Source organism: Canis aureus, chromosome 2, assembly GCF_053574225.1.
Source record: "Canis aureus isolate CA01 chromosome 2, VMU_Caureus_v.1.0, whole genome shotgun sequence".
In the NCBI taxonomy this organism is placed as follows: Eukaryota; Metazoa; Chordata; class Mammalia; order Carnivora; family Canidae; genus Canis; species Canis aureus.
Window position 1 is genome coordinate 56,927,529 of NC_135612.1, and position 27,280 is coordinate 56,954,808.

The window sequence follows — 27,280 nt, forward strand, 5'->3', positions numbered from 1 at the left end:
CCTGGCACATGTTCACCTATCCTGCACTGGGGTTAGGATGTTTGAGTTTTTCCGATAATTGAACTCATTGTGATGGGATGCCAGCTTTCTTTTATTATTGCTTCTCTTCCAGGCTATTTTAAAATCTAAACAATTTGTTTTCATTAAATGGTTATTCCCAATGATCAACTAACTGATGGAGAAGTCATAGCCTTTACCTACAAAACCCTGGGAGGTAGAAATATCCTTTTCTAGATTCTACCATTAGCCTCAGTCATACTGTCACCTACAAAATCAATTAATCAACAAATTAAACTAAAATAATATTAACTTTAATAGAAAGGCTTTTAAACATATTGCTATGTAATCTTCACGAATAATGAAGAGCCTTTGATGATGGTCTTGCCTTTCTATTTATGTAGAACATTATAACTGGCAAAGTTCATTTGTTTTCATATCCCTTAATTAAAGTAACCTCTACTGAGAACCATTCTATTATGTGCTGGGTATGGTGATAGGTCTTAGGGAATCAAAGATCAAAAAGATAAAGTCACAGTTCTTGAGAGCTTATTACCTAGTAGCATGGTGTCCCACAAAGAGATATGTCATCATATAACATAGGAATCACTATAGCAGAGATGTAAATAAAGTGGGAGGTGGCCATAAGTCAGTGACAGAAAATAATGAGGTGAGGTAGATAGACTTTTGAATTTAAAATGCCATGATCCAAAAATTCTATTCACAGCTAAATTTGTGAGTACAGGCAAAAGAAAGATGTGGTCAGATTTGCCAACTCTTAAAAAAAAATATACTGCACTTATATTCTTCCCAAAAATCTTTACTTAAAGATATATACCAGGCAATTGTGAAATAAATCAAAACAAAGAATGCAAACATATAGAAGTCATGGCATAAAAGGAACAGAATGTCACGCTATATCAAGTATATTGAAAGAAAACTGAAATATAAGTGCTTGTAAGGTTTTAAAATTTCTTTCTAAATTGCCACATGAGGAAAAACTAGTGAAAAATATGGCAGAGGAAACAGTAAACAAGTACAGAAATAAGGAAATACAGTTGGCAGAAGTAAGGCCACCTTTGTCAGCTATGAAACAAAATGTAATTGGGTTGAATACTCACATTAAATACAAAATGTCTTAAATCAATAAAAATTCAATTCCATTAAATGCTGTTTCTGAGAGACACATCTAAAACAACTGCTTCAAATCTAAAAACAAAAAAATGTTAGGGCCTTGTCTTACATTGGGAAATGAATCAATGCATGTGAATTAAATTCAGCATTCCACTGTTATGTTAAAAGATAATATGACCATTGCTAAGTGCAGTTGATTTCAGAAATGCAAGGATGGTTCAACATGAGGAAATATTACCATAAAATTAATTTGTTAGTAGATTAGAAAAGATAGACTGTATGATCATTTTAATATCCAGAAGTGCCACTGATAAAAATTAGGTAACAACTCCTCCCAAAATGTTTTTCATTGACTAGAAGTTGAAAGGTGATTTGCTTAACCTTGAAACACAGGAAAATTTCCATCAAATGAAGAGGAGGCAAAAGCATAGATCTGAAAGTTATACAGATAGGCGCCTGGGTCCCAATTCCAGCACTTCCTAGCTGTGTGGATCTCAATTTCTCCAAGTCTCATTTCCTTGTTTCATCTGTAAAATGATGATAAAATAACAGTAGTCATGATGCAGAGTTAACAACTATCATAACAGAAGCTTGCAGTGTGAGAAGTTGAACCAGAATTTTGTAGACCATCAATCTCTACAAATAATCTGTTGTGTGGGGATGCTGTTACTCTCATTTTGCTGATGGAGAAAGTGAGAATAGGATGCTCACTATCTTCTCTGACCTCTTAATGTTTTTTTTGAAAGACAAATAAAACAAAGTATATGTCTTAACCTGTCCAGGCTACCACAACAAAAACACCATAGATTATGTGGCTCAAATAATAAATATTTATTTCTCAAGTTCTGGAGGCTGGAAAGTCCAAGCCAAAGTGCCAACAGATCCAGTGTCTGCTGAGGATACATTTCTTGGTTCATGGATGGCCATCTTCTTGCTGTGTCCTCACATGGTGGAATGGGTGAGAGAGTTCCCTGGAGTCTCTTCTACCAGGTCACTAATCCTCATGAATTCAGGCTCTACTCTCATGACCTTGTCATTCACCTCCCAAAGGCCCTGCCCCCAATGTCATCACATTGGAGTAAGGATTTCAAAATTTTATGTTTGGGGAACACCAATATTCAGTTAATAACAGCATGTAAACTGCTTTGCAGAGTTTAGAACATAGTAATATTTCTTAAACACTAATGAAAAATATCACTATCAACACTGTTATTCAATATTTTTATGGGTATATTTGCTGCTTGGGAAATACAAATGTAAGATGGGACAGAGACATTGAAGAGGAAGAGGTGAAACTAGTATTTGTAGATGATGCTTTCTATCTCTGGGAAGACTCAAGTAAATAAACTGAAACTGCATCTGAAGTAAAAGAGTTAGTGAGAAGACTACTTTTAACATAAAAATACAGTACTTGATAACTTTCTTGTGTACTGGAAATAACCAGTTTGGATATATAAAGAAAAAATTTTCATTCAAAATAGCAACAAAAAAAATACCTAGGAATAAATAAAATAAGAAATAACTTTTGGGCAGCCCGGGTGGCTCAGTGGTTTAGCGCTGCCTTCAGCCCAGGGCGTGATCCTGGAGACCCGAAATCAAGTCCCACATCGGGCTTTCTGCGTGGAGCCTGCTTCTCCCTCTGCCTGTGTCTCTGCCTCTCTCTCTCTCTCTCTGTGTCTTTCATGAATAAATAAATAAATAATATCTTTAAAAAAAAGAAATAACTTTCATTTACTCAAAGAGAACTACAAAGCTTTTAACAAAGGACATAAAACAATGATCCATTAATTAGAAGTAATACTTGATGAACACTTGGAAAGACAATACTGTAACTATGTCAATAGTCCCCAGAGAAATCTATAAATTCTTTGTGTCACCTATGGAAATCTCAAAGGTACACTTTGGGAATGCTGGTTCATAAGGTTCAGCAGACAAAATAAAGTGGTAAGAAGACAAAAAATATCATAAAAAGGGATAATGAAAGAAAAGGGATAATGATGGACAGCTTTCTGTACCAGGGTTAGCATGTATTTTAAAGTGACAATAATTTGGGGAGGTGGGCAGGGAATACGTGAAATGGGGATTAAGGAGGGCACTCGTCCTGGTGAGCACTGGGTGTTGTATGCAGGTGATGAGTCACTACGTTCTTTACCTGAAACTAATATTCCACTCTACGATAACTAAATAGAATTTGAATAAAAACTTGGAAAGAAAAAAAGTGACAATAATTTAGCAACATGTTTTTTTTTTTTTTTTAAATTTCATTTATTTATTCATGAGAGACACAGAGAGAGGCAGAGAAATAGGCAGAAGGAGAAGCAGACTCCCTGCAGTTAGTCCAATGTGGGACTCAATCCCAGAACCCCAGGATCACGACCTGAGTGGAAGGCAGACGCTCAACCACTGAGTCACCCAGGTGCCCTGACAATGTGGTTCTTTCAAAAGAGTACACAAAGAAAGGAATGAGAAAGAATAAAAAAATCCAGACATAGACCCAAATAGAGATGAAAGAGGAAAGCCTTTACTATATGATAAAGGTGATAACTAAATCTTGGAGAAAGCCTGGACTGTACAATAAAGAGCATGAAAACAGAAGACCCACCACATGGAAATAAGTGGAAATGTAGTCATGTTAGAATTCTCCAGAGAAACAGTGCAGTTGTCACCATGGAGATTTTTTAGTGTACAGAGGTATGGTATATCTAAATAATAATCTTATATAGTCAGCTTTAGGTGTGGCTTCTAGTGCTTATAGCAGCAAGCAGGAGACAGAGCCCTTGAAGAACCAGACTATACCATTATCACGAAAACAGAGTATTCAGCTTCCCTGTCTTCATTTCAAGCTCTGCTTTTACCAGAGCCCATTCGAATCTTCAGAGCTCCAGAATCTGGAAAGGAACAACACAAAAACCGAATGAAGACTGTGCTGCCTGGGAACTGTCAATTCTGTGTGCTGCTCACTTTCAGTCACTGGAGAAAAGAAGTCAAAGGAAGAACCTAGAAGCAAATGTCCCTTGGCTTTGCTGTCTTTGAAAGATTTTCCATCACGGGCCTGACAAAAGCAGACAGGAAGGCACAAGGTAGAAACGAAACCGAGGCAAATTCTTGGTGTCTTGACACAATATAGATCTTTTGACATTTTTCAGTTTCTTTAACAACTGTAAATCCTCCCATGGGCTTCATTAGGAGAGGATGAGAGGAGGCCATTTGTCCTAAAACCTTCCATGGACACTGGGGGCCTGGGCCTGGCAGGTTCCCACCCACTTCCTGATGCAGGCAGTTAAGCCCTATGCAAATTCTGCACAAGCTAAGGCTTGCCTGTCTGTTGTTGTTGTTGTTGTTGTTGTTTCCTTGCTGTTAATGTCACTCAGTTTCTCCACATAGAATGTCCTGTTCCTTGCTCCTTTCCTCTTTCGAACTCCCACATACATTTGGGCATAGTAATGCCCAAATCAGATGACCTGTGTTTTACTCTCTCAAGGCTCTCATCTTATTGATTCTACCTAATTCACACGGTGAAGCAAGTCACACAAACAAGTGCAGCATGGTCATGAGAGAGTCTGAACTGGAGGCCAGGAGATCCCATTGCTTTCTTAAGTGGGTCACCTCAGGTTAGTGACTTTACTACTCTGGGGCTCTCTTTCCTAATCTGTAAAATAGGTTACGCACAGCATTTTCCAGAGGTCCCTCAGTTGCTGGGGGAGGCTAAGGGCCCAGATTCCACTGAATGTACCCCCATCCCATTCTCTTGACCCCCGTCTCCCTTCCTGCTGCCTCCTTCATCAAAGCAGCCCAGTTTTTACCTATTTTACATATTGAGATGCCACCGTGACCCATATCCATCCACAGAATTCCCTGCCCTTTGGGATCTAGTTTTGAAATGGTGTTGGATCCCTCACTTTGTCACCCAGTGGAAACCCAAACCTTCCTCCTGATTTCTGTTCATTACAAGGGACGATGATTTTCATTTGGCCTCAATTGTCTCTTGGGATTTGGAGTTCTTTTGGGCTCCTATGTCATGACAGGTCAGCCCTGATATGAAGCCCCCTGGGCTTCTATAACAACAATAATTTCCCATATACCAGACATGCATGAGCTTAATAGACGTTTCTGGAGGTTGGCTCCAGGGCAGCAGGCACCTCCTGCCTCTCACAGTCCTCTGCTGTCTTCTGGTTCCCTGTTGCCCTCCCAACTCTGCTCCTCACCCCATCCCTGCAGGACATCCTGGCACTTCCAGACTCTCCCACTTCAGTTGCGCGGAGCAGCCTCATCTGCCTCCGAAGGTTGGAGCCAGGCCTCGGAGAGGCTCACCTTCGGCTCCAGGCATGCATCAAAGAAAGTTTTCCAAGAACCACTGTTCCCTCCCTGAGGAAGAGTTTGGCACTGTTATTCAAGGTCACACATTTCAACTTTCTTTGCACTGGATTTATCAAAAGGGCTTCATGGCTAAGCAGAGTTTGAAAGCCATTGCACATCATTGTTTTCTGATGGAGCATGTGACGAATTTTGAGAGTACATGATCAGTCCTCCTTCCAGATAAATCGGTCCTTTCATCCAATTAAAATATTTGCCAGTACTGATATTTCTTAAACTTTAAAATATTTTAACCATGCAAAACTATAAGCCAGTGTTTTTTAAACTGCAGGTAACATTTTTTCAAGAAAATAAATGGAATAAAGGAGAATGGAAAATATGAGGGTATCAATTTAGTAAACGCAAACTTCTTTCATAAAAATCTGATTTCAGTTCTCTGTGTGTACATGCAGATGTGGGCAAGCGCCTGTGCATGCACGTGTGTCACAATGTGAAATAACCGTTTCCTTACTGTGGGTCACAGTCAGAAGGCCTAACGATCACCGGGTCTGCAGTGCTGTAATCAACACCCGAGAACTCCCTGCTCAGTTCTGAACCACTCAGCTCGAAGACAGCACGCCGGATCACCGCAGGGTTTTTGTTGCTGGTCTGTTTGTTTTTAAGTGAAAACATTACAGATAGAATTGAAGCTGAACACCCCCTCCGCCACGGTCACCTCCTTGATTCCATCCTTGTTGCCCAGCGGTCACCTCATAATGGAGTCTTTCATTCCCAGGCATGTTTCTATGCTGTTAGTACATATGAAACATATGGAATTGTTTTGAACATTTAATGCTAGTACTCATAGTAAGTGGTTTTAAAAAATATCATCCTCAAATTTATTTTCTCTCAACACAGTAATTTTCGAATATCCCTCGCTGATATGTGTGGCTCCAGTTCAGTTACGTTTACGGCTATATAAATACACTGAAAATTATTTGCTAATTTTATTCTTAAGGGACATTTCATTTACTGTTATGAAAAATATTGCAATGAACATTCTTGTATATCTTCTTGTCCACGTGTTACAAGGAACTGTTAAGAAACTATTTTATAAGCCAGAGAAGATGATTTGGTTCCAGAGCCATGCCATAATCATGTGTACAATGTCAACTTCTCCAAATTAATAAAGTTAGATCCTCACCTTAAAAGAAATCAATGATATGATGAATTAGAGACCTAACTGTGTAAAAAAGTCAATAATAAATGCAGAAAAATATTTTTGATATAGAAGTTGAAAAGTTTCTTCAGTAAGCTAAAGAAAAACACAGATAATAAAAGAGAAAATTGAAACTTTCTTCTGTACTAACATTTAGTGTTTCTCTTTATTAGAAGATACTGATATGAAAGTTAAAATATATTTCACAACTAGGGGGAAGATATTTGTAATATACAAAATCTATAAAGAATGCGTGTGGGAAATATCAGAAAGGGAGACAGAACGTAAAGACTGCTAACTCTGGGAAACGAACTAGGGGTGGTAGAAGGGGAGGAGGGCAGGGGGTGGGAGGGAATGGGTGACGGGCACTGGGGGTTATTCTGTATGTTAGTAAATTGAACACCAATAAAAAATAAATTAAAAAAAAAGAATGCTAATATTTTTAAAACACTCATGACACCTGAAAAACTTCCTTGTCTGCCTAGACAAAGGGCTCACGTTTATGGATAGTATTTTTACTTATCCCTTATTTCCTGGATGACTAAATCTGCTTTTATACATTGGCATTCCCTTTTTGCAAACTGGTCCAGCCCCACCTACATTTTCTCTTCAGAAATTTGACTAGTCCAAGGCAAAGATGAACCAGATTTACATATATGACTTTGAAGACTTCCCCTCAACTCTTCAAAGCAGCCTATTTGATTTTTTTATTTTGAAATACACCAGTCAGCTTTTTTCATAAATTCACACCTGCATCAAAGGTTGAATGTATAGTTGGAAAACAAGTCTGATAACCCTACAGCTAGTAATGGGATAAATAGTATCCTCAAAGATTCATATCTACCCTGAACCTCAGAATGTCATCTTATTTGCAAATAGGGTCCTTGCAGATATTTTTAGTTAAAGGTTGAGATAAGATCACACTGGGTGAGGGTGGGCCCTAAATCTAATGACTGGTATCCTTATAGGAAGAGAAGACACACAGACACACAAAGAGGGCAGTGTGAAGATGCAGGTAGAATGTAAAGTGATGTCTTTGTACTAGCCAAGCATGCTAACAATTTCAGGAGCCACCAGAAGCTAGGAAGAATCAGGTACCGGTTCTTCCTCAGAGACAACTGAAGAGAACATAGTTCACTGACACCTTGATATTGGAATTCTAGATCTCCAGACTATAAAAGAACAAATTTCCATTGTGCTGATCAGCTTAATTTGTGATAATTTATGATACAAGAAATATGCTACAAACTAATACAAAGCTAGCATGTAAATTTATATACTGGTCTGGCCAATATATTTAGAAGTTTCTGCCATACAGTGACCTGAAGCACATTTTTATTTCATTTATTATTTTGGCCTGTGCCATATACCTTGACTGAAACCAACCCAATGATGCTGGCCACAGCTGATTGTGCCATGGATCAGTGCACAGCTAAAGACAATGGGTAGGCATAAGGAAGGTCAATTATCTTTGAGGTGACTTGAGACCAACTTTGTCCAGTAGAGGCACTCTAAATGAGAGAATGGCAGCCTGATGCAATCTGATCTTACTTCTTTGGGAAGCCTGAATACAAGCAAACCATGAAAAGGCTGGTCACTTCAACTTTGATCATTATCAAGATAGTGCTGTGTTGGCTTATCAGGTATTTGTGATACCAGAGTATGTCTCAAACCCAGACACAGTGGAACAGAGAATGTTTGCACACTGACAAAGTGACTCCCCATGTGACTCCACATCCCTATGGGCCCTAATCATAAGACTCCACCATTGGTTCTGGTTCAAGATGGTGGCACAGGAAGACTCTGAACTTCCCTCCTCCATGGAACACACCAAATTGTACGTCTACTAATGATTCCTCTTGAAGAAGAACTGAGGGATGACTGAATGGCTACTGGACAACCAAAGATAGAGAATGACAAAAGATCAGACAAAGAGATGGAGACACGAAGGGAAGTCTCACCTCTGACACTGCCAACAGCAGTGAGGGTAGTACTGTGGGTTTGGGGACAGATATCTCTGTCCTGGGGCACAGGAAAAAAGTGTCTAAAAGAACAGCTAGCATATAAAGAGAACTCTGTCAAAGCAGAGGAGCTTGGGAATGCTCTGCAAGTCAGAGGGACTGGAGAACCACAGGGTGTACATTGTCACCTCAGCTTGGAAACCTGGACCCGAGCAGAGTCTGGAGCCCCATATGAGTGGGCCCAGTCACCTTAATGAGCTCACACTCCAGTGGGCCCAGGGTCCTGAAGCCCACATCAGCCTTGGTTGTGCTGGAGCACAGAAAATAAGCTGTAGTTCTGTGTTTCTTTTTTTTTTTAATGTTTATTGTTTTATTTACCTTTTAAAATTTGTCTGTCTTGTTTCTAGCTTTTTTCCTGTGTTTTTGTCCTTTTCTTTCTTTTTCTTTTTTCCTTTTTCTTCTTTCTTTTCTTACTTTCTTTTCCTTTTTCTTTTATTATTTTTTCCTTTATCCTTTCTGTAAAAAGCCATGGTTTTAAAAAGTAGCATCTATAGCCACAGTTGCAGCCAATCAGCAAGGATCATCAAGAACACATGGTCTACACAGGGGACATCATACACAAGACCACTCCTTCAACTTGAGGAGAAGTAACCATGTTGCCTAATCCATAGAAACAAACACAGATAGTCAAGCAAAATGGGGAGACAGAGGAATATTCTCCAAAACAAATAAGAAGAAAAATCTCAGAAAAAGAATTAAATGAAACAAAGAAAAGCAATATACCTGATAAAGAATTTAAAGTAATAATTCTAAAGACACTCATCAGGCTGGAGAAGGAATGGAAGAATTCAGTGAGAACTTCAATAAGGAGTCAGAAAATATTAAAAACAATCAATCAGAGCTGAAGAATACAATAACTGAAATAAAAAAAATACACTAGGGGGAATCAGCAGTAGATTAGAGGAGGCAGAGGAATGTATCAGTGATCTGGAAGACAAGGTAATGGGAAGCATATGAGCTGAACAGCAGAAAGAAGAAAAGAACTTTTAAAAACTGAGGGTGGATTAAGAAATCTCTTGGGCAACATAAAGTGAACAAACATTAGCATTAGAGGGGTCCTAGAAGAAGAAGAAAGAAAGGTGAAGAAAACTTATTTGAAGAAAAAAACAGCTGAAAACATCCCTAACCTGGGGAGGAAAATAGACACCCAAGTCTAAGAAGCACAGAGAGTTCTAAACAAGAGGAACCCAAGGCAGTCCACACCACAGCACTTAGTCATTAAGATGCCAAATGTTAAAGCGAGAACCCTGCAAGTAGCAAGAGAAAAACAAAAAGTTACCTAAAAGGAAACATCTATAAAGCTTACAGCTGATTTTTCAGCAGAAATTTTATAGGCCAGAAAGGAGTGACATGATATATTCAAAGAGCCAGAAGGAAAAAACCTGCAACCAAGAATATTTTACTAGGCAAGGTTATCATTCAGATTTGAAGGAGAGATAGTTTCCCATATGAACAAAAGATAAAGGAGTTTATCACCACTAAACCAGCTGTACAAGAAATGTTAAAATCCTGGAAGAGAGCACAGGTGGTAATTTCTCTGACATCAGCCATAGCAACGTTTTTCTAGGTATGCTTTCTGAGGCAGAGAAACAAAAGCAAAAACAAACTTTTGGGAGTACATCAAAACAAAAAGCTTTTATATCAACAAAACAAAAAGACAACCTACTGAATGGGAGAAGATATTTGCAAATGATAGATCCAATAAGGGGTCAGTATCCAAAATATATAAAGAACTCATACAAGCCAACACACACACACAAAACAATTAAATAGGTGGAAGAATAGACATTTTTCCAAAGGAGACATACAGATAATCAACAGACATATGAAAAAATACTCAACATCCCTCCTCATCATGCAAAAGCAAATCAAAACCACAAGGAGATACACTTCATATCTGTTAGCATGACTAAAATAAAAAACACAATAAACAACAATTATTTTCAAGTATGTGGAGAAAAAATGAACCCTTGTGTACTGTTGGTGGGAATGCAAACTGGTACAGCTACTGTGGAAAACAGTATGGAGATTCCTCAAAAAATTAAAAATAGAAATACCCTACAATCCAGGAATTCGGGAAACAGGAATATTCTCCAAATATTAAGTATTTAACCAAAGAATATGAAAATACTAATTCAAAGGGATATATGCACCACAATGTGTATAGCAGCATTATCTACAATAGCCAAGACATGGAAGCTATCCAAATGTCCATAAATAGGTGAATGGATGAAAAGGATGTGATATGTATCTCTATATATGTGATATATATAGATATATATGAATATTATTCAGCCATAAAAAAGAATGAAATCTTGCCATTTGCAACAACATGGTTGGAGCTGGAGAGTATTATGCTAAGTGAAATAAGTCAGACAAGAAAGACAAATGCCATATGATTATATTCATAAATGGAATCTTAAAAAAGAATAAACCAAAAGCAGAATCAGAACTAAAACACAGAAAATAAACTGATGGTTGCCAGAGGGGAGGGTGGGTGGGCAAAATGAGTGAAAGGGAGTGGGAGACACAGGCCTTCAGTTATGGGATGAATAAGTCATGAGAATAAAAAGCAGAGTTTAAGGAATTTGGTCAATGATAGTATAACAATGATGAATTGGGACAGATGATTGCTATACTTGTAGATATCGTATGATGTCTAAATTTGTCAGATCACAATGTTGTACACCTGAAATTAATATAACATTGTGTGTCAACTATCCTCAAGAAAATAATACTCCATCATTAGTAGACATGCTTTCTCATCTTTCTTTGCATTTCTAAGAAATCTCAAAAATAACTTTATAGTAATCTCTAAACAGTTTATTATTAAAGGCGGTGTGACATTACTTATCATCTCCTCTGAAAAGCATTCTCTGATTCTCTGAGGCAATGTTAGGCTCTCTTCATATATCTCTGCGACAGTTCAAGTGTACTATATAGATCATTTGTGTTCACATTTCTGTCACCCCAATAGACTGTGATTCTCTGTAGGGCACCGTGAAATACTCCTTTGTCTCTGGACCATTGTGCCCCACATATGCATAGCACACCAACTCGATTGCATTGGGACTAGCAATGAACTGCCTTTGCCTCCCCTAGTAATGAATGGGAAACTTGAGGGAAGGGATTTAGTTTGGTTCATTTTTATAACTCCAGCACTCAGCATAGTATCTGGTATACACGCAATAGGTGCTCATTTTACTCATATATGGAATTTAAGAAACGAAGAAAAATGAGAAACCCAAAGCAGACTCTTACAGAGAATGTTCTGATGGGGGGGGGGGGGTTCCTGAAGGGGATTGGGTAAAATAGATGCTGGGGATGAAGGAGGGAACTTGTGATGATTAGCACCGAATAATGTGCAGAATTGTTGAATCACTATAGTGTACGAAACTAATAATATAACACTGTATGTTAACGATGCTGGATTAAAAAAAAAAAAGTTCTAGCAGAGCTGAGTGGCAATATGAAAGTTTGTCAGTAGGTGTCGCTGTGCTATCAATAGTCGTTGCTACGGTAAGTACCCAAATGTTCACATTTAATCCTCCCAACCGCTACATCCTACAGGTGAGGAGATGGAAGCTCAGAGAAGTCATGTTCCCTGCCCAAGCTCACTCAGCTCATAGGTTGGGAAGCAGGATTCAAAGAGGTTCTTCTCCTTTCTGAGTCTGCTAGGTCGTCATGCTGTTCTCTGGCCTGGAAATTCTTCATTTCCAGACATCCAATGACATCAGCATCTGTAAAGCACTAACATGATCTACTAAATCATTTATCTACGTTTTAGATTTGTAGTTTAGTTTTACCACATTACTGATTGGTTCACAAGTCGGATCATTTTGCCTCTAGGTTATCTTCAACAATATCTGGAAACATTATTGGTTTGTCATACCTGGGGAGTGGGGTGTCTTTCAGCATCCAGCTGCTAGAGACCAGGGATATTGCAGAACAGCCTGCATGAGGGAGAGCCCTGCATGGCTAAGAATTATCCAACCCAAATTGTCAGTAGTCCTGAGGTTGAGAATCCCTACTATGTGCGGAGAGAACCGAATGACTACTTGAGCTCTAATATGTTGATAAACATATTTTCCTTTTCCAATACAGAGGATGAGTATAAATGTTTCTGTGTTATCAAAAGAGACAGAGCACAGGGGTGGTGATTTGTTTATGACAGAACAGAGCCTGGGATGGGGCCTTGGGAGACCCCAGATGGCTGACACTTTCTCTTCTGCTTTGCTGTCTCAGTTCTCAAAGTGTGGTTTTACTGGGAGAGAGATCTTTGTTACTTTGTCCAAAATTAAAATCAAAATCAAATACAGGATTTCATAAGAAGTGGACTGTCAATGATTAAGAAAAAGTGGTTGATGGAGAGGATGCCTCATTTTCCTACATACGGGCAGAAGCTCTGTGTTTACAAGAATCCCAAAGAGTTACCACCAAGAAAGGCTGCAGAGACCATTTAGCTCCCGCCCCTGGCTGGACAGTGCCAAGAGCCAAGATGCGAAGAACTGGGACTGTGTGCTCGGTGTCACCCAGTGAGCAGCATCCTGGGTGGAGCTAGGTCTCCTGGCTGTGAGCTCAGCACCCTTTTCTCTGTCCCATGTTGTCATTCTCCTAAACTGATGGCAGAGAGAGAGAGATTTTATAATTTCAGGGAAATCCTCTGATTCTCCTCTTGTGAATCCGGGATGATAGTCTCATGGTCAAGTGGAGAATAACTGTGCTCAAAACAAGAATGCCAGGATTTAAGTATCAAGGGTATTAGGTGTCTGGGCCTTATGACCCACTTGAAAATAGAAGTCAGTGTTTTAGCAGAAATCCAGAGGCTTCCCGTCTGCACTATAAGCTGCCAGAAGTAAGAGGTCTTGATCCCAACAGAGTGATATATGTGAGTATTAATGGAAGTGAACTGCATTGTAGCTAAGGTGTTGGTACAGCTCATGATACCAGTCACATCCTGTCTTTCCAGGGAAGCTGAGGCCACAGATCCTACAAGGGCTATGGATTTGGCCAATATTTATGATGTAATTGGAAGTGCCAGTAGGAGTAGACAGAGAAGAACACAACCAGTCGGGAGACCAACTGCTCCTGGGAAGTGGGTTGTGGAGACAGACTCCCCAGTATGAGGGGCACTGGCTCTTTCAAAGTCAGGCAATATGGCCAGAAGTTAATTCTCAAAAACCCAACCAGTTAAAATTCGATTTGTCAAATAACCAACTCATTCAACTTATCATGGTTATCAATCATAGATTTGCAGTTTGAAAGCTCTTAATGTGACTGTTTTAATAGCTCTGGCAGAAATGTTCATTTTGGGGTACTGATTACATAATAAGATTATCTAATTGAGAGCTAATCTAAAATTGGTTTGCCCCCCTCCTCCCCCCTCTAAGAAACTGGCAAGCAAATTGTAAAATTCTAAAAGTTTGTCCAAGGAGAAATCACTGCAAATGAACATTTTCCATATAAAGTACTATCTTTCTGTAACTCAAACTTCTGTATTGCAAATGTGATACGATTTCCTTTGTTACTTCTGATTGCTTTCTGATGCGTTTGAATGCATTTTTCTCTTTCTAAAATCTTTATAGCGTAAGTATCGTTTTTGCTAATCCCTCAAATCAGCCTTGTATATATATTCCTTGCAATTAAGTTTTTAAGGACGAACTAAATGAAACAAATGTTAAAGAAATCAGAATTAGCTGCAAACATGTTGCTAAACGTTTACATTTTCATTTCTAATAAGGAAAATTTTGGATGTGTTGACTTGCTAATCATTTGCAGAAAAATTAGGCAATACTCAAATCAGGGGAAAGAATGAGAATTCTCAGGGAAATGACAGTCATGGCTGTACGTTTGTACCTCAGATTCCACGTCTGTTAACGGTTAAGAGTGGAATTGTGAAAGAAGGATGAAAAACCCTAAAAATGCTAAAAGATTTGTAAAAACAACAAGAAGACACCAAGAAGGATTTCAAATTGGTTCTAAAAGCATGAACTGCAAAGTTCTCCTGCAAAAGGACGCAGTGTGGGTTTCTGCTAATGCAATATTTAACAGAAAATTGTATTTCATTATTGGGAATAAAGAATGAGCGTTCTTACAGCTGTTCATAGTCATCTTGATGTGGTTAAGAGCATCATTGATAAATAAGGGGATATGGTAAATTCACCAAATGCTTGGGTCAGTTGTCTGGATCCAGCAGGTGAGTGAGTGCCGGGGATGCCAGCACAGTGGCTCCTGGCCGGCTGCTCACAGTGGGGTGCACAGAAGGGACTGTACTTGTGGGGAGAGAGGCCTCCACTTACACCGGCACCAAGAGAAAGTGATTTCATCCACTGTGAGAAATGGCAAGTCAGCTGATATGGGGGTACTGGGGTTGGGAAAGATCTAGAGGGATAGCTTTGAAGCATTGATGGAGCACCTGCCCAGGGACCTGTGATAACGTGGTTTATGGGTTCTGTGCATGCATTCGAGATCTGTGAAGGCCCAGTCCCCCCAGCCACTTGGTCACTTCCTTCAGCTCTCTGTCCAGCTGCCATCCGGGGCTCCCTGTACATATGTGCAGAGTAGCAGCTCCATCTCTCCTACCTCCCTGTTCAGCATGACTGCTTTTCACAGGGCTGACCTCGTCTGGAAATTCACTTGCTTGTGTGTCCACCCTTGCTAGATGGTACCCGCACGAAATCGGGACATTGGTATACATTACAAGCACAATGTACTTGCTTGCTGTCACAGTCCCAAGGACTAGAGCAGTACTGGGGGATGAGGTGGCGTGCCATAGTTACGTGCTGAATGAATGATGTACACGTGTTGGGCGGGTGATGTACATGGGCCTCCGTGAAAACGCCCTGGCCTGTTTCACCTGCTCCTGTTGTCTTCTACTGGGTGCTGTTCTTCAGTCATACTGTAATAGCCAATAATTCTTCCCTTTCTTACCTGCCTTGTATTTTCAAAAATGTACCAATCCTCCTGCCTTGCCCACGCGGTGGACTCCTGCTCCCTCCTCGGCCCATCCTTGGAGTCTTCTCTGTGTCACCAGGAGCAGTTGCCCATGCCACTGCCACACTACTTGGGTTGTCTGGGTGGTGCTTGTGTGTATTGCCCTGGAACATAAGCATCTGACAGACAACTCCGTCTGGCTTTGTTCTGTGCTGCCTTACATCAGGGGTGTTCCTTGCTCACTGTGATGTCCCCAGCACCTGTCACAGGGCCCCATAATGCTTTGTTGAGTAAATGGCTCTATGACTGGAGACTGAGTGTGTCCATTGAGACGGTGAGGAGCAGCTATGCAGGATCTGCCCACCTGCCTTGGGCCAGGAATGGGGGAGGCAGATAGCTCTGGGGATGGCACCTCCTGTTTACTGGGGGGCTCATCCTACTGAGGTGGGCTGGGGTAATGCACTTGGGTGCCTGGGCTCTAACTTTGGGCCTCAACGAGAGCCAAGGACAAGGCCTCATGGGCATCTCCCCGGGCTCTCCTTCCATGTCACCATTTACAAGTTTCCAGGGCAGCAGATGGAAAGCAAAGGACTGAATTCAGCCACCACAACCAGATACTGTCCCTCTGGGCTGTACCTGCATCCTAATGAGGCAGAGAGGATACGCCTGCAGGTCCTGTGCAATGTTGTCTGGGAGCAAAGGGAAAAATGGTGCTGCACAGCATTTAGCAGAGATACATTGTTTTTTTTGTTGTTGTTGTTGGCTTCACCAACTATTAGTAGCTGGAAACAATGGAGTCCTTGACCTTGATTATTTCTCTTCTACAGGGAGGGAGGTGTGGGGAGGGAGGTAGTGCCTGGAGCTTCCCCCAAGGTCACTCTGCTGCCACAGCCTCTGGCTCTCCTCTGCCAGGTGAGGACAGGAAACCAGGGAAGGCATATAGCAAGTGCGTCAGACTCTGTCCACAACCTGCTCTTTGAGGGAAGATGCGGTGAAATTTGTCCAATTAACCCTCTGTTTGGATGGCAGCAGAAGGAAGCACAAAGGCAAATCAAAAGTGGTTTCTGTCGTGGCTTTGGTGACTTAGTAGATGAATATATTTCTAAATGCCGAATTGGAAACACATCATCCCATGTTCTTTCTTGGCTTTTGTCACTTCTCATTTTGAGAGCTCAGATTCCATGACTTTCTGGATATGCAGCCTCTATAATTCTCTTCTTGGGCATCACCATCCGAGCAGCAGATGCTGCTGTGAAAATGCATGGAAATAATCACAGAAAAATGTCTCCAAGAGGCACTGGCCAAACAATAAATGACAAGATGCCTTTGGGTATAAATCTAGAAAGGGCACATGTGGATTATAAATGACACCATCACTTTTTTTTTTTTTTTTCCAAACACAGCTTTGGCTGCTTGACACTTAGGCAGGTTAGGTGGCCCTCCCTGTCATTTTCACCAGACTGAACACACTTTGAAATAGAACCAACATTGTTAGCATGGCTTGGGAGCTGCTCTCTATTTTTTCCCACTTGAATACCAGCCTCACCAAAGAGAGTTTCAATTTTAGATGTGTTCACTCCCCGAGCAAAAATCCCATGGAAAATGACTCTTGGGAGGACATGCAAATGTGCCAGTGACCTACATACGGAGCCTATAAGCCCATCAGATTGCTTCTGCCACTTGAAACCTGGGGAAAAAATGGAAAAATGAAATTGCATTTTGTATGTTGTGCTCCAAAAAGCACTAAGATTTTTCCAGGGTTGGTTTAGAAAAGATTATTCATTAGGGGCATGTTTCTTTGTCTTCGTGGCTTTGCCAAATGACACGTGTAAACTGGATGTGGTTATCTGTGGAATAAGTAAGGTGTGAAATTATTATATTTGGTGGCTTATTTTAGGGTGTTGAAACTGCATGAGCCTCTCACAACCTATGACCTTAGGAGCTCTCAAAAAGCCGAGGTGGTGGGATTTTGCAGTTGGCATAAACAGCGCTGGTGCATAATGTACTCTTGCTACTTTCCTTAGGCTGGACAGACAGGTCAGCCCATCTAAACTTTTCATCTGCAGTGTATTCAGGATTAATAAAGTTGATTTGTTGATGGAAACTGGGGGACAGGGAATTTGTTTTCTGGAGGTCTATGTTGGGTTGAAATACATGCTGGAAATGTGGTCTTCATTTCTCTCTGGCAGTGTTGGGGCTTGCCTTTCTTGGCTGGGATGTCCCCATCCTCCCATTTTCCTGCGTGCTTGGACACTGCTCCCACACAAAGATAGCACAGTTGGATACAGCCCCTGGACTGTATTTCTTGGGAGTGTGAGTATGTTTGATGTTTGTCATTAGGCCAAGGAAACCTAAAAGACCTGGGAGAGCCCAAGGCCCATGGAGGCTGACAGAAAGTCCAAACAATGCAAGGTTTTTGCCATGAAGGGAGCGGAGGCTTTGAAAAGTAATGGGATGTGGGTTTCTGATGCCGAAAGAGCAAGGATGAGCAAGGATGAGCAAGGATGAGCAAGGATGAGCAAGGATGAGCAAGGATTGGGACGCCTGGGTGGCTCAGTGGCTGAGTGTCTTGCCTTTGGCTCAGGGTGTGACCCTGGGTCCTGGGATCACCCTGCATGGAGCCTGCTTCCACCTCTGCCTATATCTCTGCCTCTCTCTCTTTGTCTCTCAAGAAAATAAATAAATAAATAAATAAATAAATCTTTAAAAAAAAGAGATATGAGCAAGGATGAACAAGGAGTTATTCTATGACTCCAGACACTTTTAGATTCAAATGATAAAAACTACTTCAAACTGGCTTAGCCAAAAAATAAATTGGGTGGTGGGAGCAGGAGAGTGGTGGTAGTGATGGTAGTGGTGGGTTCACTGGGAAATATATGGGAGAAATGAGGGTAGATCTGTGTCTCTGCTTTGTCTTTGCTGGCTCTCATATTCACTCACCTTTCTCCATGTAGCTGAGAAAATGCTCATCAACAGCCTTGTGTCTGTACTCCTGAGAATTCTCAATCTACAGGCAGAGAGGAATAGCTAGCCAGTTGTCACCTATTTGCAGACGTCTTGGATTGTCTCTTTCTGGGTCACGTTGTCCAGGGAGTACAGTGCACAATAAGGCAATTCTTGGTCATGTGCTGCTCCTCCGAGGGCTGTGAGGGACAGGGTGGAGCATGTGGCTGGTGCTCCACCGGAATGGTTGGAAGTTAGGGAGGAAATGTCCCTGTGATCAGGATTCGGTGATCAGAGTACAGGAATAGGAACCCACTGGGTGCATAGTACAATTGTCATTCCAAACCATCCATTTTGTCCCTTCCCTTCTCCATCTCTTACCTTCTAGTAAGGCCTAGGGTCTGTGCCTCCACGATGGCCTGAGGGTGGACAATTGTGGAGGCAGATGCAGAAGTCATGACATCCACGTCACCGAAGAGGGAGTAAATCCAGAGAGGGACATTTCTGAGGCCACTAAAGTAGTAAGTCACAGAGCTGGAATTGGAAGCCCTAGGAATCTGAAAGCAGCAGGTGATAGACGAAGGCTGTTGCCCGCTGCCTCTGAGGCTTTGCAGCACTGTATTCATGGTGGCCAGGTCTGGTCCCCTCTACCTCAATGTCTTTCATGGACTGGGAGTGGCAGGCATGTTGTGGGTATGGTGCTTCTGATCGGACTGGTCTGGCTCCCGTCTGATCAGGGGGAATGCCTGGACGTAGATTCACAGGGGTCCCCAGTGGAAAGTTTTTGATCGTTGAGTTCCCAGCACCAAGAGCTCATGCAAGGGACAGGGACCTGGGCTGGGACAGACCCCACCTGTGGGTGCCAGGCCAGAGTCTCTCACCGGCTCAGGGATTGGGTAGGGCTGAGTGTCCACATGGAAAATAGACAGGAACAGACGACGAGGTACCAAGAGGCCTTTGAGATGACAGCATCAAGGTAGGAGCAAGGGAGAGAAGGGGAAGGACAAAGAGTCAAAGGGTCTCACTCATCTGGGGCCCATGCTTTTCTTGGATCCGGGGCTGCACAGAAGCTGGGAGGCTGGCTCTGTCTGCTTAGATTCTAAGTTACCTGCTTGCGGGCATCTGAAGGTGGTGCTGGCTAGGATCTTCATATCTCAGGGGCCAGGACAGAGCAGGTCCCCCAGAAACTCCTCTTCCCAGTGCTTTGTTCCCAAGACCAAAATGGCAAGTCAATAGACTCAGCTATTTAAAACTCCCGTGACGGCTGTAGGCACGGATCCTATTCTTCAATCTCCTCTTGGAAGCTTTGTACTTCTAACTTCTCTGCCTCCTTCCCACATTGTTTTCCGTGGATCATATCTCATTGTCCTTAATTAACCTGGAGGCAGGAATGCTGAGCGTACAGATTAGGAAAGCCCTCGTTCCTGAAATGATATTTCACTTTTTCCCCCCTTCTAGGAAAGGTTGGGGCAGCCAAGAATATATGGGTCATGTTTCCAATTATAAGACAACAACAATGCCGTTTTACCCTCTTGCCCTAATAAAAATAGAAAGGAGCAGGGGAAGCAGGGCTGTCCGTATGAAGTCAGCGGTCCCCAACATGGTAGCTGCAGGTGCCAGGAGCTAGCCACCCATTGGAGCCGCTCAGGCAACAGGAGGGGCCGCCGCGCAGCAGCCAGGGTTTCACCCAGTTGCAGCACTAGGTGGCGTTATCCAGAAGGAAGGCTAGAAGGTGCTCCTCGCTGCCAGACCTGGCAAAGCAAAAAAAGCAAAGAATCAAGCACTTAATATAATGCACCAAAAACACTGGTGTCTCAGCCCAGGAAATAGAGCATGATGGGGCAAGTGGTCCCAAACCTTCAAATCCTGCAGAGTAAATGCCTGGAGGTGAGAAAGTGAGAATGGCTTTGAAGGGGAACAGCATTTGCAGACTACAAAGCATAAAACAATGTTTTATTTGTAGAAGTCTAAGAAGCTCAGCATGCTATGGCTTGGGTTTCTGCCGGGACAGAGGAGGGTATAGGGTTGGTAAGGGAGAGAGTGGTTTGGTGGAGAAGGGGATGGGATATCCTGCAAAGGGTTTTAGCCAAAGAGACCAGGGGATGACTGAAGCCTCGGGCCAGGGACATGATCTGTAACTTAGGGTGCCACTTACGAGAGCTAACCCCATGACACGGGGATGGGCAGTGGCCTGATGGAGGTGTCATGCAGGACCCTCCCCAGACAGGTGCCCCAGGAGATGCCCTCTCCCTGACAACACCTTCCCTGTTCCCTTAAGCCTCTGAGATTTACCCACCATCCGGGAAAGAGGTTTGTCCTCGCTGGCAGAGTGGGTGCCAGTTTCTGCCGGAGGGGACACGTGGGCTCCGGAGGCAGGTCCGTGGATCGCGGACCGAGATGGCAGGGAGTGGGGCTGGCCATGCATCCGTCTGCCACCTGCCTGGCCCTCCCCTGCCGCCCCTGCTGCCGGCATCCTGTCCGGATCCCATCAGCCAAGCTCTGCAGAGCCTGTCAACCGCCCCGAGTGGCAGGATGAACGTGCTAAGGACCTACCACTCCCCGGAGCAGCCTCAGGGGAGGTTAGTGGCTCGGGGGTGGGGTGGGGTGGGGGGGCTCCTGCTTGCCACCCTCCACAGCTTGCTTCCCACAGAGGAGTGATACTGAGACGTGTGCTGCCTGGTTTCCCAGGTCTTCTGCAAGAGTAAGCCGTAGACGCCTGCTGGGGTCAGTGGCCTCGCTGTGTACCCTCTGTCGGTTCTTCCCTTCCTCGGCTCACTTCCCTACCCCCCCACCCAGTGTTGTGGGGAACCCCTCTCACTGTGCCTGCACACTAATCCTTCTTAGTCTTAGGGGAACCCAAAATGGAATATTGTATTCACCCCCGTTCTGCCTCCAACCCAGTAGCCATTCCAGGGCAGCCCATTTTGCTAAGGGCCGCATCACCGGCACCATCTGGTGACTCACCAGGAATGCAGAGTCTCAGGCCCACCGCAGACCAAGCAGTCAGAAACCTGGAGGGTGGGGCTGGCAATCGGGGGTGCAACAGACCCCTGGCTCAGCTAGTCTGACAATGACTGCTCTACAGAATTCTGGTTTATATAAGGTGAAGGACACGTTTCCAGGGTCTTCAAATGTTCCTCACCTTTTTAGCTGCCCTCGTCTGCAGGCGTCTTGGCTCCCCAACATCACCGATGATGGGTCCCGAGTTACAGGTCAGATCAACCCACTGGCTGGCAGGTCCAGCGAGAAATGCCGCTCAATCCTCAGCTGAGAATCGAGCTCACAGCTCCATGTTCAAACCCTTGCAGAACTCATTCCTCCCAGATCTGTCTGCAGCTACTGGCAGCAGCCCCGACAGTGAGAACAGAACGTGTGGCAGGAGGACTCGCAGCAACACACATCATCTGTGTCGCTTCTGTGCGATACCGCTAGGAGAAGCTGGATGGGAGTGAGGGGACCATGGTGGACGATGAGACCTGCTTTCTCAGGTGTATATGAATTCATCACCCACCTCTGGCCCTGTAACAGAAGCTGAGGCACCCCAGGCCTGTGAAGAGAAGCCACGCACACCCCCAGGTCTCTCCAACAATCTTCCCACGATCTCCCGAACTCAGTGCCAACTTGCATCGTTTCTTTTCTTTGCTAGCTTCTTCTGCTGATTGACCTTTGTGTTTCCTCAACAAGTGTGAGATCCTTCTAGATGCCACCCCCCCGATTGATGAGGCTTCTGTTATATCCAGTATGAATGATCTACCCATTTGGTCGCGCCTCCCTTGCACTCCCTCCTCCCTTCAATCCTAGGTAGTTAGGCAACATTCACCATCCAGGACATGAGCCAATGCTATCGGTGCAGTGGAAATGATCTTGGGGCATACGACAGATGGTGCTAGGCTTGGCAGGCAGCACTTTTTTTCAGGAAACAGTCAGGGTCCCATTTGTTCTTCAGTCATGAGGCAGGGGAGGGGAGGAGAGTGAGGTGGGGAGCCAAATGGTTTTCTCATTCTGGAGGGAGTCTTGATCCCATGCTCTCTCTGCCAGATTCTCACTTTCGGCCCAGCTGCCCCTCCCCACTCCATCTCCTCCTGCAGCCCAGCTAGACGGCTGCAGAGCCAGCTAGACAGCTAGCTGCAGGACACGGGGTTTGAAAAAGGAGCTAGAGATCAAGAGTGAGAGGAGACAAGCAGCACATGGGACTCCTCACTGTATTTAAATGAATTTATTATGGAACCTTTGCCCCTGTTCAGGGGCCAGGGTTCCTGTAGCAGCAGGGGTGTAGGGACAGTTACTCCCTGACTTAATTAGGAAAGCATTGGGAGACTGATGCCAAGGAACGTGGACATGGGAAACCAATGGAGCCATCTTCCCACTAACGTGTCCCTGGATGGTTTATGGGAAGGACGTGTACCCGCACTCGGCAACTGTCAAGCTCAATTAATCTCCACTCCCGTTGCTCCACTGAGCTCAGCATACTTTCTGAGATACTCCTGTAGGCCATGTTCTCAGATGCCTACACCTGCTCACCTTCTTCTGGAAGCCGTCCTTAAAACATTGTCTCTAGAACAGAGCAAGGAGGGATTCTGTTCTGATGCAGAAGATGCAGGAGATGTGGTGATGGCTTTAGCGACCACATCACACTCTCGTCTCTTACTTCTGCATTTGAGCTTATGTGAGCTTCCTCAGTTTTTAGACTTCTTAATTGCAAAGAAAAATTGCCTTCAGAAAACACCCACAATCTATTTACTGGTAACATCCACCATCTTTCCACCTTATCACAACTATATGCCACTGCCTCTTGGAAATCATGCTGACTGAGGCATGGATGATGCCTCCTCTTGATCCTTTGCTTTTATTACTTGGTTACTTCTTACTGCAAATGTGATTTTCCACTTCTGAACTGCTCCTTGCCACTAGGGGATTATGTTGGCACATAATTACAAGGAATTATGTTGTATTCCCAATGCCTAGGACAGTGCTTGGCAGGGAGGAATAGCTTAATCAAAATTAAGTAAATGAAAAAAAAAAAGAGATGTACCTCCGTCTTCAGGAATGTCTCCCACACCCTGCTCCTTTTTATATGCATAGGATTCTTTCTGGGCTCTTGATTTCACTCCATTAATTGATGTGTTGTTGGTTTTTAATGCCAGTGCCATACTGTTTTGATTGTCATAGCTGTGTGGCATATCTTGAAATCTAGGATTGTGACAGCTCCAGCTTTATTCTTCTTTCTTAAGATTGCTTTGGGTAGTGAGACTTTTTTGGTTCCATACAAACTTTAGGATTGTTTCCTTGATTTCTGTGAAAAATGCCATTGCAATTTTTAAAGATTTTTTTTTATTTTTATTTATGATAGTCACACACAGAGAGAGAGAGAGAGAGAGAGGGAGTTTTGATAGATGTTGCATTGAATCTGTAGATGGCTTTGGGGAGTATGACTATTTTAACAATATTAATTCTTCCAGCACATGAGCACATTTACATGTGCCTTCTTTAATTTCTTTTACTAATGTCTTACAGTTTTCAGAGTATGCATCTTTTACCTCCTTGGTTAAACTTATTCCCTAAGTAGCTTATTCTTTTTTGATGCATTTATAAAGGGTATTGTTTTTGTAATTTCTATTTCTGACAATTTGTTGTTAGCATGTAGAAATGCAGCTGATGTTTATATGGATTTTATATCCTGTAACTCTGCTTGATCCATTTATTAGTTCTAACAGTTATTTTCCTCTCCTTTTAGTGCCTAGTAGAGATTTTCTTACTCCTTTTGACCTATGTGAGCTTCACTGACTACACTCACCCCTGCTTTGCACCTTCCAGGCTTGACACACTCTTGTGTGTCCTTTCTCTAGGACCATCAATCTTTCCATCTTCATTCACCATAAGAGTCTGCAGATGTCTACTCCCATCTCTATGGAGCTTAAAAAAGGGTCTTGTTTGACATGCTTGTGCCTTGATGACTGCCTCAGTGTCCTTTCTTGCATTCATAGCCGAGATTTTCCCCAAAATGGGGACTCCAGAGTCTCCCTGTCCACCTTAGTCTGGGTCTCAGGCTCCTTTTGGTGGCACAAAACCCTGCCAGTGTGCTCTATGGCCAAAGCATTAGTACAGGATGGGTGCCTGCTTGTCAAACATATGTGGGAGTATAGCAGAGATGACTCTCAAGACTCCTTCTAAGACCCAATTCTACGATTCTGTTGTTCATGCCTCATGGTTCAGTTGCATGCAAGATCCCCACACAAAAATCTACACTGACCTCTGGCATTTGACTCCAGGGCCTCTGCAACTCTTTGCACAATGAGATAATAGATTTGCAGCTAAAGAGATGCCCTTGCCTTGCTAAGAAAGCAGAATGTTGGGGTTTAGAAAGAAGTCCAAGTCTCACCATGGGACCTGTTTAAACATACCTTTCACTTCACATAGCCTGCCCTGCCCTGAGGTGCTCTTGGGTTCCTTTCTTTTTTATTTTTCTTTTTTTTAACTAACTTGTTTTTTCTCTCGCATCACATCTGAGTAGATCAATCAACACATGAAGGGACCAGAGAGGGGAGGAAGAGGGTCCTGAGAAAGACAGCACAGAAAATGGCATAAAATTATTCTTATAAATAAGAAATCAGGAATTATTAGAATGCAGACATTTATGCTAAATGGATGGCAAAGTACTGGAATATATTATAAAGTGTCTGTTTTAATATCTGTATCTTGGTGGTTGCTAGGCTACACTGGTACTTTTAATAACATTAAAGGGAGCTAGAAATACTTGTGGATACTTTCCCCATTGAAATTATTACTGGCAAGAAAAGGGACATATTGCTGGCTAGTACAGTGGGATATTATAAGCTCTCTGTTGCTCATTAAAATGCATGTTAGTTGTTCATATTAGAAGGGGTTCAGTTTAGAGTTTTCCTTCAAAATAGTTAAAACCTGTAATAATGTTAGATGCATTGAGAGATCCGTGTGGTGGATACCTCTAAATCCTCGAGATGTAAATACATTCGATTCCCTTTAATCCTATTCCATTCCATTCCATTTGGCCCAAAAGACATTTCCTGAGCACCTAGTAAGTGCTGAGCACCGTGTTTAGCCCCTTGGGATGTGCAGGTGAATGAAAGCACATATGCCACCTTCTCACTGCTGTGTATCAAAGCCCACGGAGCTTGCGTTTGTCCATGGCCCTCAGCAGAAGGGGGAAGCCCACTCTCGGTTTGCTCTAGGTGAAGCTGCATTAAGCAGTTAATTTAAGTAAAAAGCTGTTATTGCTCTAATTGGGTCTGGATAAATCTCACGAGAGCCCAAAGTCAGTGATTAATTTTAACTTGGAAAATAGGAAAAGGAAAAAGCTCTAAAAGCTTCAAAGGAGTGATATTTGAGTTGGGATTTGAGAGGAAATAAGGGATTTGGAGGTGGGGAAGGCAAGAGGAGCATTTCCTGCAAAGAGGAGGGTGCGGCATCACGGGAAATGTGAACACTTGTTCTAGAATCACTAACATTTATTGAGCACATACTCGGTGCCAGGCTGTGATCTAAGTGCTGTGCCTGCATGAACTTATTAAATCCTCACAACAACCCTATGAGGTTGGCACTATTACCACTTCACTTCAGGAATGTGGGAAGTGCTAAGAGATGGTCAGTAACTAAATCAGGTCACACAGTCACTGTATGTCATGACCCTGGGGTTCTAACACATGCAAACTGGCTTTGGAGGCCGAATGCCCACTGATGTTCCACCTGTCCCCGGCGAGGGGAGTGCCGTGTAGTTGGCATGATGAGACGGAGCAGGGGGTGCCAGGCAGGGCAGATGATGTCAGATACATTAGATTGTGCTGGGCTTTCAATGACGTGTTTGAAGTTAGCTGTACCTCTTCCTTAATGTGCTGGGGAGCTGGTGCAGTATTCCAACAGGGAATTGATAGGTCCTTGATCCATATTTTAGGAAGATAACTCTAGGGGGAGTGTGGAGGCTGGACTTGCCTGGAAGTTACAACTGGACATTAAAAAAATCGTTAAGATACAATTGTAAAGATCCAGATGAGAAAATTAGCTGAATAAATATGTTTTCAGCACCTAGGATATGGTTCACAGAAGCTCAGGTCCTTTCAAAATAAAATTTAATCACTGATCCCCTCATAACCATGAGGCTTGGTAATCCCATGCGTTCCTGGCCAGCATCCTGCGTCTGAGCCCCTACCTCACCTTCCCCTCACCCTCCTGCTTCCTATCTTGACCTTTTCCCCAGGGGCCTGCCAATCCTCTGCATCGGGTCCTCTGGCACTCCAGTCTCCATGAGGACATTTTGTACTAAAATTCCAGCTCCCTCACCAAACACTTACTCCATCTTTGCCTTCAGCAATGTTTGGATCCACACGAAGAATATTAATTTCTCAACCAAGGTGCCCTCTCTAGAGCAGGGTGCTCTCCTGCCTGCTCTCCAAGTAACAAACCTGGCTCCTCCTGCATTCAGCCCTCCCCACTAGCACAGCTTTGCCTCCACCTGTGAGGTCTGCACCAGCTACCTCTCCATCTCAAGGGACCCTACCCCTCCATCCTCCCAGCTCTCCCTGCCGCCGTCACCGTCTCAGTGGCCGCGACCCCTTGCGAGTCTCTGGTACCTGGGAGCAAACGGCCAGGGAGCAGCAGGTATGTTTAGCGCCTGCCTTCGGCCCAGGGTGTGATCCTGGAGTCCCGGGATCAGGTCCTGCATCAGGCTCCCTGCATGGAGCCTGCTTCTCCCTCTGCCTGTGCCTCT

General features: G+C 43.2%; 3 long non-coding RNA genes across 3 annotated transcripts in view; 2 read left to right on the forward strand and 1 right to left on the reverse strand.

Moving 5' to 3' along the window:
* The window catches only part of LOC144298866 (uncharacterized), a 150,239-nt gene extending 143,273 nt beyond the window's left edge, over positions 1 to 6,966 (forward strand). Inside the window, exons 2-3 of the long non-coding RNA XR_013365743.1 lie at positions 4,613 to 4,742; positions 5,350 to 6,966. This is a non-coding gene — a long non-coding RNA (uncharacterized LOC144298866). The remainder of the gene's footprint in view (positions 1 to 4,612; positions 4,743 to 5,349) is intronic.
* LOC144298856 (uncharacterized) lies at positions 1 to 22,286 on the reverse strand. The gene is made up of 3 exons (XR_013365732.1): positions 21,683 to 22,286; positions 18,538 to 20,291; positions 1 to 1,658 (listed from the first exon to the last, which is right to left on the reverse strand). It is a non-coding gene; the product is annotated as an uncharacterized LOC144298856 (long non-coding RNA).
* LOC144298875 (uncharacterized) overlaps positions 20,827 to 27,280 on the forward strand; it is a 12,352-nt gene continuing 5,898 nt past the window's right edge. The window contains exon 1 of the long non-coding RNA XR_013365755.1: positions 20,827 to 21,119. This is a non-coding gene — a long non-coding RNA (uncharacterized LOC144298875). The remainder of the gene's footprint in view (positions 21,120 to 27,280) is intronic.